Raw genomic sequence first — 14,945 nt, forward strand, 5'->3', positions numbered from 1 at the left:
GCAGCACAGCAGGAGGTGAACGGTAGGCAAGCAAGCGAAACTTCTTCTGTATTCACAGCAGCTCCCCAACACTCCCATTACTGCCTGAGCTCCACCTCCTGTCAGATCAGTGGCAGCATTAGATTCTCATAGGAGCATGAACCCTATTGTGAACTGCGCATGTGAGGGATCTAGGTTGCACACTCCTTATGAGAATCTAATGCCTGATGATCTGTCATTGTCTCCCATCACCCCCAGATGGGACCATCTAGTTGCAAGAAAACAAGCTCAGGGCTCCCACTGATTCTATGTTATGGTGAGTTGTATAAACTGTTTCATTATCTATTACAGTGTAATAATAATAGAAATAAAGTGCACAATAAACGTAACACTCTTGAAACATACCAAAACCATGCCCCCTCACCCTGCTCCCCCACAACCAGCCCTTGGAAAAATTGTCTTCCATAAAACCAGTCCCTGGTGCCAAAAAGGTTGGGGACTGCTGTTTTAGAGTCATTTAGCCAGTTTTTTAAAAATACTGATTTTGGGGCCCCCACCCCAGAGCAATACAATCAGAAGCTCTGGGAGTGAAGCTTAGTATGAATTTTTTTTTTTTTTTTTTTTTTGAGATGGAGTCTCACTCTGTCACCCAGGCTGGAGTGTAGTGGCGTGATCTCCACCTCCTGGGTTCAAGTGATTCTCCTGCCTCAGCCTCCCGAGTAGCTGGGATTACAGGCACCCACCACTATACCCAGCTGATTTTTGTATTTTCTAGTAGAGACGGGGTTTCACCACGTTAGGTTGGTCTCGAACTCCTGACCTCAGGTGATCCACCCACCTCAGCCTCCCAAAGTGGGATTACAGGCATGAGCCACCGCCCCCGGCCAGTATGGATATTTTTTTTAAACTAAGATTGGGAACTACCATGGGTCTAGTCAGTAAAGCAAGAAAATCTAACTACGGGTGAGCAAACACCATTAAATGGTTGAGTGCTTTGCATATAGTATCTCATTTAAGCCTTATGACAAACAGCCTTGAGCAATAAGTACTATTGTTTTAATCCCCATTTTATGGATGTGAAAATGTATGCTTAAGTCATACTGCCTGTATGTGCCAAAGCTGGGATGTTATCCCAGATCTGCTAGCTCCAAAGCCAGTAACCCGATCCCATACACAATACTGTTCTTGGTAGATAAGCTGACTATCCATCAAGACATCACTGCTTTCAATTTCTTTCTTTTTTATTTATTTACTTATTTATTTACCAGACAGAGTCTGGGTCTGTCGCCCAGGCTGGAGTGCAGTGGTGTGGCGCAATCTCAGCTTACTGCAACCTCCACCTTCCTGGCTCAAGTCATCCTCCCAAGTAGCTGGGACTACAGGCTTGTGCCACCAGACCCAGCTAATTTTTGTACCTTTTTTTTTTTTTTTTTTTTTGAGATGCAGTTTCACCTTGTTGCCCAGGCTGGTCTCGAACTCCTGAGCTCAAGCCACCCACTCGCCTTGGCCTCCCACGGTGCTGGGATTACAGGTGTAAGCCACTGTGCTTGGCCTAAATTATTTCTCTTTTTTCTTGAGGTTTAATTTACGTACACTAATATGCATTATTAGTTGTAAGTGTACAGCTCCATGAGTTTGACAAATGTGTACACCCCTGTAATCACCACCCAGATGTTCATGCCCACCTCCCTGTCAATCCCTACCCCCAGAGGTAACCATTGTCCTGATTTTTATCACCATAGATTCACTTTGCTTATTCTTGAATGCCATATAAGTGGAATTGTGCAGCATGCAATTCATTGTGTCTGGCTTATTTTGCTCAGCATTCTGTGAGGCTCATCAGATCACTTCTTATGTCAGGAAATGAATGCTAAGAATGTAGAAGATGCTAAAACCAATCAGACTCCGGACAAAGCTCAGTTCTTTAATTGCCGAGCTGGAAACTGCTGTTGCCAAGAAGCCCTTCTCCACCCCTGGCACCATAACTCCAGTGGTGCTCCCACAGCTGATATTAACAATGGGGTCCGCATAGAGTATTTCTACAGAATTGTTCGAGACACTTGGAATACATCAATTTCACACTATCTGGGAAGCAACTTCACACAACCCAGCTTCCTGGAATAAGAGGAAAGTGTGTGCTGCAGTAAGTTCAGCCTCTAGACTCCAGGAGCATGGGAAGCATTCTGATCCTCCCAGTTTCAGAATGATCCCAAAGAGCATGATTAATATTTGGCAGGTGAGGGGTGTAAGTGGCAGGGAGGGCACTCCTGGTGCAACCCTACTTTGTGAAAGTTTAGTGAAGTCCTCATACTCCCCTGTGCTCCCCATCAGAACTGAGCCCAGAACGCCATGGTGGACCCCAAAATGACACAAACTGGACACAACTGCTCTCCTTTTCCTTCTCTCATCTTTCCACTTCAAGCTAATGCCAGGCTCCTATCTTCAGCTATTTTATTATTTTATTTTATTTTTGAGACGGAGTCTCACTCTGTCGCCCAGGCTGCAGTGCAGTGGCGCGATCCCAGCTTATTGCAACCTCCTCCTCCTGGGTTCAAGCAATTCTCCTGCCCCAGCCTCCCGAGTAGCTGGGATTACAGGAGCCTGACCACCCCCAGGTAATTTTTGTATTTTTAGTAGAGATGAGGTTTCACCATGTTGGCCAGGATAGTCTTGATCTCCTGACCTGGTGATCCGCCCGCCTCGGCCTCCCAAAGTACTGGGATTACAGGCTTGAGCCATTGCATCCAGCCTGGCAGCTATTTTATTTTTAAGGGCAATTCCAAATTTCTGAATTTTTCTAAGTCCATTGCTACCTGCTAGCTCTTCTCCCCATAATAGAAACCATACAACCATTTTAGATGAGTCTAGTCGTATAGAAGCAGCTTTACGGTCTCTCTCCATTCAGAGTCTCCAGCATGAGGCAACAATAACTTGAGCTCCCCCACTGTGCAGAATTCTTTAATCAGAGCTGTGAGGGGTAGAGAATCACCGTCCCTGCCTTTTATTTCTTGGTTTGATTATATTTCCTTTCTATAACTCTGTCCTTCAACCTTTGAACTTTATTTGTAAGTCTCCCATAGTCTCTAGATACCAAGCTAACTTTTCCATATGGTTCCCTAGTATCTGGTGGATTATTTTTATTTGACAATTTGCTTCATTGTTTGGATCTCCAACTTCTAACCTACTTGATTCCTCTAGCAGCAATTTTCACTTGCTCCCCACTGTATCACTTGATAAGAGACCTGACCTACTGGTGGAAAAAAACACTATCTTAGGAGAAAGAAACTAAGTTCTAACCTTGGGTCCTTGACTTGCTGCCTAACCCACTTCCTGCTTTGCTTTCCTCATATTTGGCAGAAAAATACACATCCCAAACTCTCCTTGCTTCACAAGGATATCCCCAGGACAAATAATATTGTACACATGAGTGCTGTTTGCAATATTGCTGATAAATCAACTCAAAAGGTGATTGCTATCATTAAATCTTAATAAGACAGTAATGAGAAAAGCATGCTTTCACAGGGAAGCCACATATATATATACACACACACACATATATGTATATATACGTACATATGTGTACAATCAACTACATAGTAAGAAAAAAAACTTTAGTGACAGCAAAAAAAAGTATTTGGTTTGAGTTAAACTAACTTTAAACAGACATTGACATTATTAAACATTTACTTATAATCTAGAAAGCCCAAGCCAAGTTGAAACAAAGTTCAAGACTAACAAATTACTCCTCAGGCTTCCAAATTTAAACCTTCCCTTAATTCTATGTATTGACTGTCATCGGATGTTTTCTTGACTTGTAATCCTAAACTGCCACTTACCTTATCATCAAAAACTCAACTTGGCATAATTTGGCTATTTAAATCATGAAGGAGTCAAGCTGTTGTCTTTATTCCAGGGGTTCCAAGAAAGGTATGCGGTTAAATGTCATGGGCTCAGGCAGAGCCAAAAATTTGCTGTGGCATACTGGGCAAGACAGATAACTCTTCAGGACTCAGACTGCTGGTCTTGCCCTTGACACAGACTGGAAAAACTTGGCTGGGTGGCAGCATCATGTAGTTCAAAGTACATGAGGAAAATGGTGACCAAGACATCTGGGTTGGATCTGACTAGCTTGAGCAAGTCACTCTTTGGGCCTCAGTTTTGTCTTTTAGAATATGAAAGGATTTCAGTCACTCACCTCTAAGTTCCCTTCTAGCTTTATTATATTTTTTCTTTGTTTATATTTTCTCTAATAAGAAGAGACAGGGTCTCACCATGTTGACCAGGCTGGTCTCAAACTCCTGGCCCCACGCAATCTTCCTGCCTGGCCTCCCAAAGTGCTGGGATTACAAGCGTGAGCCACCGTGCCTTGCCCCTTCTAGCTTTAATATTCCTCTCAACTGGGAATGTTGATGTGAAAAACTGGCCTTACAAATTCAGGCTGCACTTTAGAATCTTGGATTCCTTGCTCATTTTTCCTCCTTTCTGTCTAGGCCATGATACAGTAATGAAGGAATTGCTCCACCGAATCGAGACATAAACCTATTCATTCCAGGCTAAGCTAGTCACGGGTGCATGGAAGATAGAAGACCCAGCATCTTCCTGAGGAAGACTCATTTCCAATGGCTGCATTTCTTCACATTCTTTTGTTGTTGTTGTTGTTTTAATAAACATGTATTGAGTGCCACTGTGTGCCAGGTAATATGTACAAACAGGTATTTTATAGCTAACATTTCACAGACAACATATATTTCAAGCATTAGGATGCATAAATGCAAATCCCTTGTTTTTGCAGAAGTTGGATGTTGCAAGAAATATTTTAAGTCCCTGAGGGTGAAATTTACATAAAAGTAAATATCAACTTTATTTCATGAATCAATATTTGAATAACAAAGTAAATGAACAGATTGGATCTGAAATCAGAGAAGTGCAGGTTCAAAATCCTTGCCAATGATAAACTCTTGCAATCCGAGGCAGGTGACTTAATCTCTCAGAGCCTTTTTCCTCATACGTGATACGTTCTTTCATATATCCAACCTTGGAGGGTGGTTGTGAAAATCAATGAAGTACTTTGTGTGGAGACTAGCTAGCACCCTGTCTGGCAAATAAGTCACTCAATAATTGTTTGCTTTAGGGATGTCCCCATTTTCAATTACAGATATTCATGTTTTAATACTAAGGCAGAAATCAAATCTACCCCAAGTGGGTTAAGTAGGCCAATTTTGTGTTGAATACCCTTTTACTTCTGTAGCCTCAGGTGCAACTGACATCCTGCCCTGCCACAACATAGCAGGAGTGTTATTAGAAACCACACACTTTCCTGCAGGGGAGGAAGAGGAAAAGAAAGAAAGAAACCCAAGCATCTGCTACACGTGTGATTGATTTTGAGATGCGGGCAAGCTGGCAGTTTGTAGTTGCTCTTTTCTTGAACTGCAATGCTGTCAGGAATCAATATGCTGAAAGCAGTTTTGGAAAGCTAGCTGGGGAACCCCTGGAGAATTCTGAGAGCTATTGGCCACATCCATCCATTCTAGCTTCAGACAAGTCCCCTACCCTAACCTGGTACTCTGTTTTTAAGATGAGTGGCCAGTGCACTATCTCCTCCGTGTTACTTGTGAAGATAAAGCTATCAACCTCATCAACAGGCCAAGAGCTTTGATCTTTGTTCCAGTGGTGCAATCAGCTGGGGAAAGGAGATAGGTTTCATCTGACTTGAGATGACTAAGGTGTATTGATAATAACATCCCCTCTTGGGGTGCATTAAAGGGTGGCCCTCGGTCAGGTGAATTTGCATCTCTTCTGAGAATTTTAAAAACAGAAATGGGGTCTTGCTATGTTGCCTGGCCTGATCTCAGACTGCTGGGCTCAAGCGATACTCCCACCTCAGCCTCCCGAGTAGTTGGGACTACAGGCATGTGCCACCATTCTGAGAATTCTTGAGAGGAGCATGGCAGTAGTGATCAGCTTCCAAATTTACACTTGGATCTCAATCTGTACCCGTTATTAACAATGATAAGAATAGTAACAGGTATAACATATTGAGTCGTTATGTGCTAAATTATCTTAACTATGGGGGGAAACTGAGGCTTAGAGGGTAATTCCATTAAGGTCTCCCTAGTAATGAGCAGAAGGACAAATTTTCAACACAGATCTGTCTAAATGCAGAGCCCGACCAACTAAGCCCCACGTGACTGTGACCCTTGCCCAGAATCTCATATGATCTGTGGCTTGTTCTTGCATGATAACTGACTAGGTCAGGAGGACCAATTTGTGGACAGGAACACAGTCTCTACTGCTGGGAACTGGGGAGGAGAGAATCAAACAGGCCACAGGGGGTTTGAGCCCAGAACCTCAGTCTCATTGTCAGATGGTTTGAATCATCTGAGCACTTGATTATACCTCATCTTACCATGAAAGATGGGTAGGCTTTTTACGTACTGCTTTAAATCAGGAAATGATTTAGGTCTTTCAAGGACTCATTTGGCATAGCTGGCATCTGCCTTCAAAACACTTGGGAGTTGAATATCTTCAAAGCGGTTCTCTCTTGGATGGGGTTCTCAGATATTGATGGATTTGTTTCTAAGGAAACAGAGGCAAAAAGAACAGAAGAATAAGAGACAGGAGGCCCTATTTTGCCCTCAGATTGGCCCTTAGCATGCTAATTACATATATACACCAGGGGTTCCAAAAATGAACATTTTATACTCAGATTCTTAGTTTATCTCCATGCATCCAAGCCACTTTCCAGAGCCTCCCCCAGTTTGTGCTATTCTTTGTGGCAGAGCCTTAACTTAAGGGCCACTTCCTGCTGCCTTCCTCCATCTCTTCTCTTCATCAACCCTCCATCTGTTCTTTCCTCCAGATTTCATCCCCAGATGCCCTCCTTCCCCTGTGAGGGATACACAGCATGGTGTGCCTGTGACCCACACAGCTCGTGATATGCTATCAGTCCACAGTACAATTATAGATTCCATTCCTGTCTATATTTGATATTTCCTTTACTCTGACTTAGAAGTGTTTGCAGGATCTCTATGTAGACAAAGGTACAATTTGTCATTAAGGCAGGTGAACAATGAGCTGCAGTGGCTACATGAGACTCAGAGAGAAGCTTTTTGTTTTCTCCTTTGGAATGGGTAATTTTTTATAATAGCGCTCGACTTTTTTATTTTTATTTTTTCTTTTTTGTAGAGATGGAGTCTCATTTTGTTGCCCAGGCTAGATCTGTTTTTTGTTGTTGTTGTTGTTGTTGTTGTTTTGTTTGTTTGTTTGTTTGTTTGTTTTTTTTTTTTTTGAGACAACGTCTCACTCTGTTACCTGGGCTGGAGTGCAGTGGTGTGATCATGGCTCACTGCAGCTTCAACCTTCTGTGCTCAAGCCATCCCCCTCCCTCAGCCTTCCAAGGCTGGTACTACAAGGGAGCACCACCACATCCATTCAGCTAATTTTTTTTTTTTTTTTTTTTTTTTGTAAAGATGGGATCTCATTATGTTGTCCAGGCTGACCTCAAACTCCTGGGCTTAAGCAATCCTCCTGCCTCAGCTTCCCAAAGTGCTGAGATTACAGGTGCAAGCCACTGCATCCAGCCTAGATCTTTATATGTAAGACTTTATATATAAGATCTTTATATATAAGTCTTCAAATATCAGACTTAGTGTGGAGTTTCTAAGGGAAAGAGATCAGTGGATAACTGGGTGGGAAAAGTAAAAGTCAAAAGAATTCTGACTCTGAGTGCAGAAATTCTGATTCTGAGTGTATGCCCTGACTAATATTCAATTGCTTTAAAGTAAAAGAAGCTGGCTGGGCATGGTGGCTCACGCCTGTAATCCTAGCACTTTGGGCAGCTGAAGCAGGAGGGGTGCTTGAGCCTAGGAATTCGAGACCAGCCCGGGCAACATGGTGAAACCTCACCTCTACGAAAAATACAAAAAATTAGCTGGCGTGGTGGTGAGTGTCTCTAGTCCCAGCTACTTAGGAGGCTGAACTGGGTGGTTCGCTTAAGGCCAGGAGGTCAAGGATGCATTGAGCCATGACTGCGCCCCTGCACTCCATCCTGGGTGACTGAGTGAGATCCTGTCAAAATAAAATAAAATAAAAGTAAAATAACACACAAGGATGAGGTCTTTCTCGTGGCATTGTTTACTCTTCTTTTTCACATTCAACAAATTTTCCCCTCAGTTGGGTCCCCTGCAATCATTGTGGCTTGTTTTAGCCCAGCCACATCAACTGATTGGGATAGGTCATGTCGACTCTGAACAGAGCTCCCCATTTTCTAGATTCTAGAAAAAAAGGATTTCTCAGCATTCTATGACCATTTGCATCCTCTGAGCCTCTCTCAACCCTGTTGGCCTCTCTTTTCCTTTCCTTTCCTTTCCTGTTATCTCACGCCAAGATTGGATTTCATCCATTTTTCTATTGGAGACAAACCAGGCTTGCCTGGAAAGAAAACATCCCCGGAGAGATTAGACTCTGACTAATTATCATTCCTAGCATCTAAAGACAGTGGATTAGATTAAGAAACAAATAACAATACTGTGCTCCAATTGCACTATATGAACTTTCTTAATATATGATATTTTTAATGGAGCTGGTCAAAGTGGTTCTTAGAAGCAGATGCTGAGTACTATACTAACTATTCACAGGCCCTGCAAACCAAGGAAGAGGACAAGAGGAATAACTTAGATTTACAGCAGAAAAATAACTTCTGTTTGTTCTTCTCTCTCTTGTGTAAACATTCAAAGTCATAAGTTTCACACTGAAGTGTGTATTTGTGCAAACTGGAGGTGGGGTGGGCAGAGATGCTATTTTGTTATAGCTAGCACCTGTGAGTAAAGGGGCCAAATATTTAGCATTAGACAGGAAAAGCCTGGGTTTTCTCTTCCTGTTTCGTTCTGACGCCTTTCCAAATGTCTTTCTCTGACCCTTCCTTCTCACTTTTATCTTCTGTCTCTTCCCACCTGTCTCCTTTCATTTATCCATTCCTCTGGCCCAGAAAAATATATTTACTTTAAAACACAGCTTAACAATGTGCCAATACTCCTACCTGACTGAGAAACTTTGCAGGTATTTTTGTCAGTCTCCCATAATTGGCTTAGCTCTCTGGGTCCGCTTACATCTCTGGCGTTAGACATCCCAGCCACCCCCAAAGGGCCCATAAGTTTCCCCAGGTGTCCTAGAGTACACATCTGAATCTGTCTAGCTTGTAGCTAGTGAAGGGAAGGTGAGGAAAATGACTTGCCTGTGCCTAGAGTACTCCATTGGCTCTTCTCCAACCCCACAGAGAAGCACAGATGCAAAAGGGTGGCTCTATCATTTCCCTGCTTTCCACTCTCCTTCTTTCTCCAATCTGCGAAGGTTCTTGCCTATTCTCTGGGCAGCAAGTCCTTAGAGACCTACAAAGAGACTTAGACTCCCACACAATAACAATAGGAAACTTTAACACCCCACTGTCAATATTAGACGGATCAATGAGACAGAAGGTTAACAAGGATATCCAGGAATTGAACTCAGCTCTGCACCAAGCACACCTAATAGACATCTACAAACTCTCCACCCCAAATCAACAAAATATACATTCTTCTCAGCACCACATCACACTTATTCTAAAATTGACCACATAATTGGTAGTAAAACACTCCTCAGCAAATGTAAAAGAACAGAGATCACAACAAACTGTCTCTCAGACCACAGTGCTATGAAATTTGAACTCAGGATTAAGAAACTCACTCAAAACCGCTCAACTACGTGGAAACTGAATAACCTGCGCCTGAATGACTACTGAGTACATAACGAAATGAAGGCAGAAATAAAGATGTTCTTTGAAACCAATGAGAACAAAGACGCGATGTACCAGAATCTCTGGGACACATTTAAAGCAGTGTGTAGAGGGAAATTGATAGCACTAAATGCCCACAAGAGAAAGCAGGAAAGATCTAAAATTGACACCCTAACATCACAATTAAAAGAACTAGAGAAGCAAGAGCAAACACATTCAAAACCTAGCAGAAGGCAAGAAATAACTAAGATCAGAGAAGAACTAAAGGAGATAGAGACACAAAAAAACCTTCAAAAAAATCAATGAATCCAGGAGCTGGTTTTTTGAAAAGATCAACAAAACTGATAGACTGCTAGCAAGACTAATAAAGAGGAAAAGAGAGAAGAATGAGGTAGACACAACAAAAAATGATAAAGGGGATATCACCACCGATCCCACAGAAATACAAACTACCATCAGAAGACACTAAAAACATCTCTATGCAAAAAAACACTAGCAAATCTAGAAGAAATGGATAAATTCCTGGACACATACACCCTCCCAAGACTAAACCAGGAAGAAGTGGAATCTCTGAATAGACCAATAACAGGCTCTGAAATTGAGGCAATAATTAATAGCCTACCAACCAAAAAAAAAGTCCAGGACCAGATGGATTCACAGCCGAATTCTACCAGAGGTACAAAGAGGAGCTGGTACCATTCCTTCTGAAACTACTGCAATCAATAAAAAAAAAAAGAGGGAATCCTTCCTAACTCATCCTATGAGGCCAGCCAGCATCATCGTGATACCAAACCCTGGCAGAGACACAATTAAAAAAATGATAATTTTAGACCAATATCCCTGATGAACATTTATGCAAAAATTCTCAATAAAATACTGGCAAACTGAATCCAGCAGCACATCAAAAGCCTTATCCACCACGATCAAGTCGGCTTCATCCCTGGGATGCAAGGCTGGTTCAACATATGCAGATCAATAAACGTAATCCAGCATATAAACGGAACCAAAGACAAAAAAACACATGATTATTCAATAAATGCAGAAAAGGCCTTTGACAAAATTCAACAGCCCTTCATGCTAAAAACTCTCAATAAACTAGGTATTGATGGAACATATCTCAAAATAATAAAAGCCATTTATGACAAACCCACAGCCAATATCATACTGAATGGCCAAAAACTAGAAGCATTCCTTTTGAAAACTGGCACAAGACAGGGATGCCCTCTCACACTACTCCTATTCAACATAGTGTTGGAAGTTCTGGCCAGGGCAATCAGGCAAGAGAAAGAAAGAAAGTGTATTCAATTAGGAAAAGAGGAACTCAAATTGTCCCTGTTTGCAGATGACATGATTGTATATCTGGAAGACCCCATCGTCTTAGCCCAAAATCTCCCAAAGCTGATAAGCAACTTCAGCAAAGTCTCAGGATACAAAATCAATGTGCAAAAATCACAATCATTCCTATACACCAATAACAGACAGAGAGCCAAATCATGAGTGAACTCCCATTCACAATTTCTACAAAGAGAATAAAATACCTAGGAATCCAACTTACAAGGGATGTAAGGAGCTCTTCAAGGAAAACTACAAACCACTGCTCAACGAAATAAAAGAGGACAAAAACAAATGGAATAATATTCCATGCTCATGGATAGGAAGAATCAATATCGTGAAAATGGCCATAGTACCCAAGGTAATTTATAGATTCAATGCAATCCCCATCAAGCTACCAATGACTTTCTTCACAGAATTGGAAAAAAAATACTTTAAAGTTCATATGGAAGCAAAAAAGAGACCGCATTGCCAAGACAATCCTAAGCCAAAAGAACAAAGCTGGAGGCATCATGCTACCTGACTTCAAACTATACTACAAGGCTACAGTAACCAAAACAGCACAGTACTGGTACCAAAGCAGAGATATAGACCAATGGAACAGAACAGAGGCATCAGATATAACACCACACATCTACAACCATCTGATCTTTGACAAACCTAATGAAAACAAGAAATGGGGAAAGGATTTCCTATTTAATAAATAGTGCTGGGAAAACTGGCTAGCCATAGGTAGAAAGCTGAAACTGGATCCCTTCCTTACACTTTATACAAAAATTAATTCAAGATGGATTAAAGACTTAAATGTTAGACCTGAAACCATAAAAGCCCTAGAAGATAACCTGGGCCATACTATTCAGGACATAGGCATGGGCAAGGACTTCATGACTGAAACACCAAAAGCAATGGCAACAAAAGCCAAAATTGACAAATGGGATCTAATTAAACTAAAAAGCTTCTGCACAGCAAAAGAAACTACCATCAGAGTGAATAGGCAACCGACAGAATGGGAGAAAATTTTTGCAATCTACCCATCTGACAAAGGGCCAATATCCAGAATCTTCAAAGAACTTAAACAAATTTACAAGAAAAAATCAAACAACCCAATCAAAAAGTGGGCAAAGGATATGAACAGACACTTCTCAAAAGAAGACATTTATGCAGCCAAAAAACACATGAAACAATGCTCATCATCACTGTCCATCAGAGAAATGCAAATCAAAACCACAATGAGATACCATCTTACACCAGTTAGAACGGCAATCATTAAAAACTCAGGAAACAACAGATGCTGGAGAGGATGTGGAGAAATAGGAACACTTTTACATTGTTGGTGGGAGTGTAAATTAGTTCAACCATAGTGGAAGACACTGTGGCGATTCCTCAAGGATCTAGAACTGCTTCAGCCTCCCGAGGAGCTGGGATTACAGGGATGCGCCAGCATACCCAGCTTTTTTTTTTTTTTTTTTTTGTATTTTTAGTAGAATTGGGGTTTCACCTTGTTAGCCTCGATCTCCTGACCTCTTGATCCGCCCGCCTCGGCCTGCCAAAGTGCTGGGAGTATTTTTTTTTTTTTTTTTTTAGAAATCAAATCTGTGTCCTTTATTCCACCTGGCAGGTGTACCCAAGAACCATATGCTGAGTTCTGTCTCAGGTTGATGGAGGGTTCCCTGGGCCCAAGGCACACAACTACCTGGGCTCTGCTCTCCAGACAGATGATAGGAGGGATGGACAGTGGAGAGAAGCTGAACCTTGTGACAGAGTCCCCCAGCATGATGGGGAATGGAAAGTTGGAAGAAGTAGGACTATGAAGGAGGAGACAGAGAGGGGCTTAGAGGCCTCTAACCCACTTCTACTACTAACTCTTTATTTCTCTGCCTTATTCATAAATGTCAAGTAGATTCTCCCAGTTTCCCTGTCTTAAATCTTAGAATTATCCTGAACTCCTCTCTTTTTCATTGTCTTTACCTTTCACATATATCCAAAAGCTCACAAATTATCACCATGTCCGTATCCTCAGCTACTACCTAGCCTGAGCCATCATTTCCTGCAAAGTTATTTCAACAGTTTCCTTACTGGTCTTCCTGCCTGCACCTGTGCCTATAATGGTTAGTTCTGCCCATAGAAGCCAACATCAGTCCTTTCACAGTGTTAAGTCACTCCATGTCCCTCCTCTGCTCTAAACTCAACAATGACTCCCCCCTTACTCCAAATAAAACCCCAAATCGCTCCCATGGCCTCCTTGTCCTCTATGATACTTCTCTAAATCCCTCTTTAATCCCTACCATTGTTAGGGAAATCTATCTCTCACTCTCCTCCACTTAGCGCCCCTGGCGTCTTGGTTCTTTTTAGGGTATGTGAATTTCTGGAGATTCTTAATGAGCATTGTCTGAGTAGCACTGTAGCATGGTAGGTGAGAGTAAGAGGCTTTGAAGTAAGGGAGATTTGGTTCAAATCCTGGCTTCTTCACTTACTAGCTCCACTTGTGCCCTTAATCCCATCTCCTCTTCCCCACTTAAGAACATAACTCCAGGTATTCCCACCTCTGTCTTGCATCAGTAATTTCTTCCTCTCTACATGCTGTAATATCTACTATTTTAAAAAATGAAGTCCTCCATTCACCTCACATGCTCCTCCAGCTTCTGTTCATTTCTCTTCTCCCTGTTACAGTAAAATTCCTTGAAAGAGCTGTCTATACTCATGGCTTCCAATTCTTCTGTTTCTCTCTTATATTATCTCCAACGAGGCTTCTGCCTGTATCACTCCACTAAAATAGCTCTTTCCGCAATAGTCGCAAATGAACCTCCGTGTTGTCAAATCAAATGGTCAATTTTTAGTCCTCTTGTGCTTAACATTTCAGCAGCATTCTCAAACGTTCAAACCTCCCTCCTTCTTGTCTGAGTCTGTTCGTGCTGCTATAACAAAATACCTAAGACTGGATAATTTATAAATAATAGAAACTCACTTTACTCCATGGCTGTTAGGATACCATTTTCTCACCAGGTACGTTACTGGCTGTCCCTATTCAGTGTCCTTTGTTGATTTCTCCTCTCATTCCTGACCTGTAACCATTAGTGTACCCCACAATTCAGATCTTGGTTTGTTTCTCTTCTTTATACAGTACTCTCCCCTTATCCATGGTTTCACTTTCCATGATTTCAGTCACTCACAATTAACTGTAGTATGAAAGTATTAAACAGAAAACTCCAGAAATAATTTACAAATTTAAAATTAGTCTTCAAGTTTCATAGCCTAATGCTACATCATAATTCCTATGTCATTCACTTCATTACATCTCATCATGTAGGCATTTTATCATCTCACACTATCATAAGAAAAGTGAGTACAAGTATTCAAAAAAGTATTTTGAGAGAGACCACATTCACATAACTTGTATTAGAGTGTATTTTTAATTGTTCCATTTTATTATTAGTTATTGTTAATCTCTTACAATGCCTAATTTATCAATTTAAATTTTAATTTATAAATTAAGCTATTTTTCTTTTTTTGCCACAAGAAGATTCAGAAGAGCTATAAATTTAACTTTATCATAGATATGTATAGGACAAACCATAGTATATATAGGGTTTAATACTATTTGAGGTTTTAGGCATCCACTGGGAGTCTTAGAATGTATCCCCCATGGATAAAGAGGTGCAGCTCTACTCTTTCCCGGGATGATCTCACCCAGTCTCATGGCTTTAACTACCATATGTACATTGAAGATTTCCAAATTTATATCTGCACTTCAGACTTCTCCCAACTCCAGATGCATCTATCCAACTATCTACTCAATATTTCCTCTTGGAAATCTAATAGGCACCTTAAACTTAACATGTTTGCTATAGTTTCAATATATGTGTCC

The sequence above is a fragment of the Piliocolobus tephrosceles genome, chromosome 12 (assembly GCF_002776525.5).
Source record: "Piliocolobus tephrosceles isolate RC106 chromosome 12, ASM277652v3, whole genome shotgun sequence".
NCBI classification, from domain to species: domain Eukaryota; kingdom Metazoa; phylum Chordata; class Mammalia; order Primates; family Cercopithecidae; genus Piliocolobus; species Piliocolobus tephrosceles.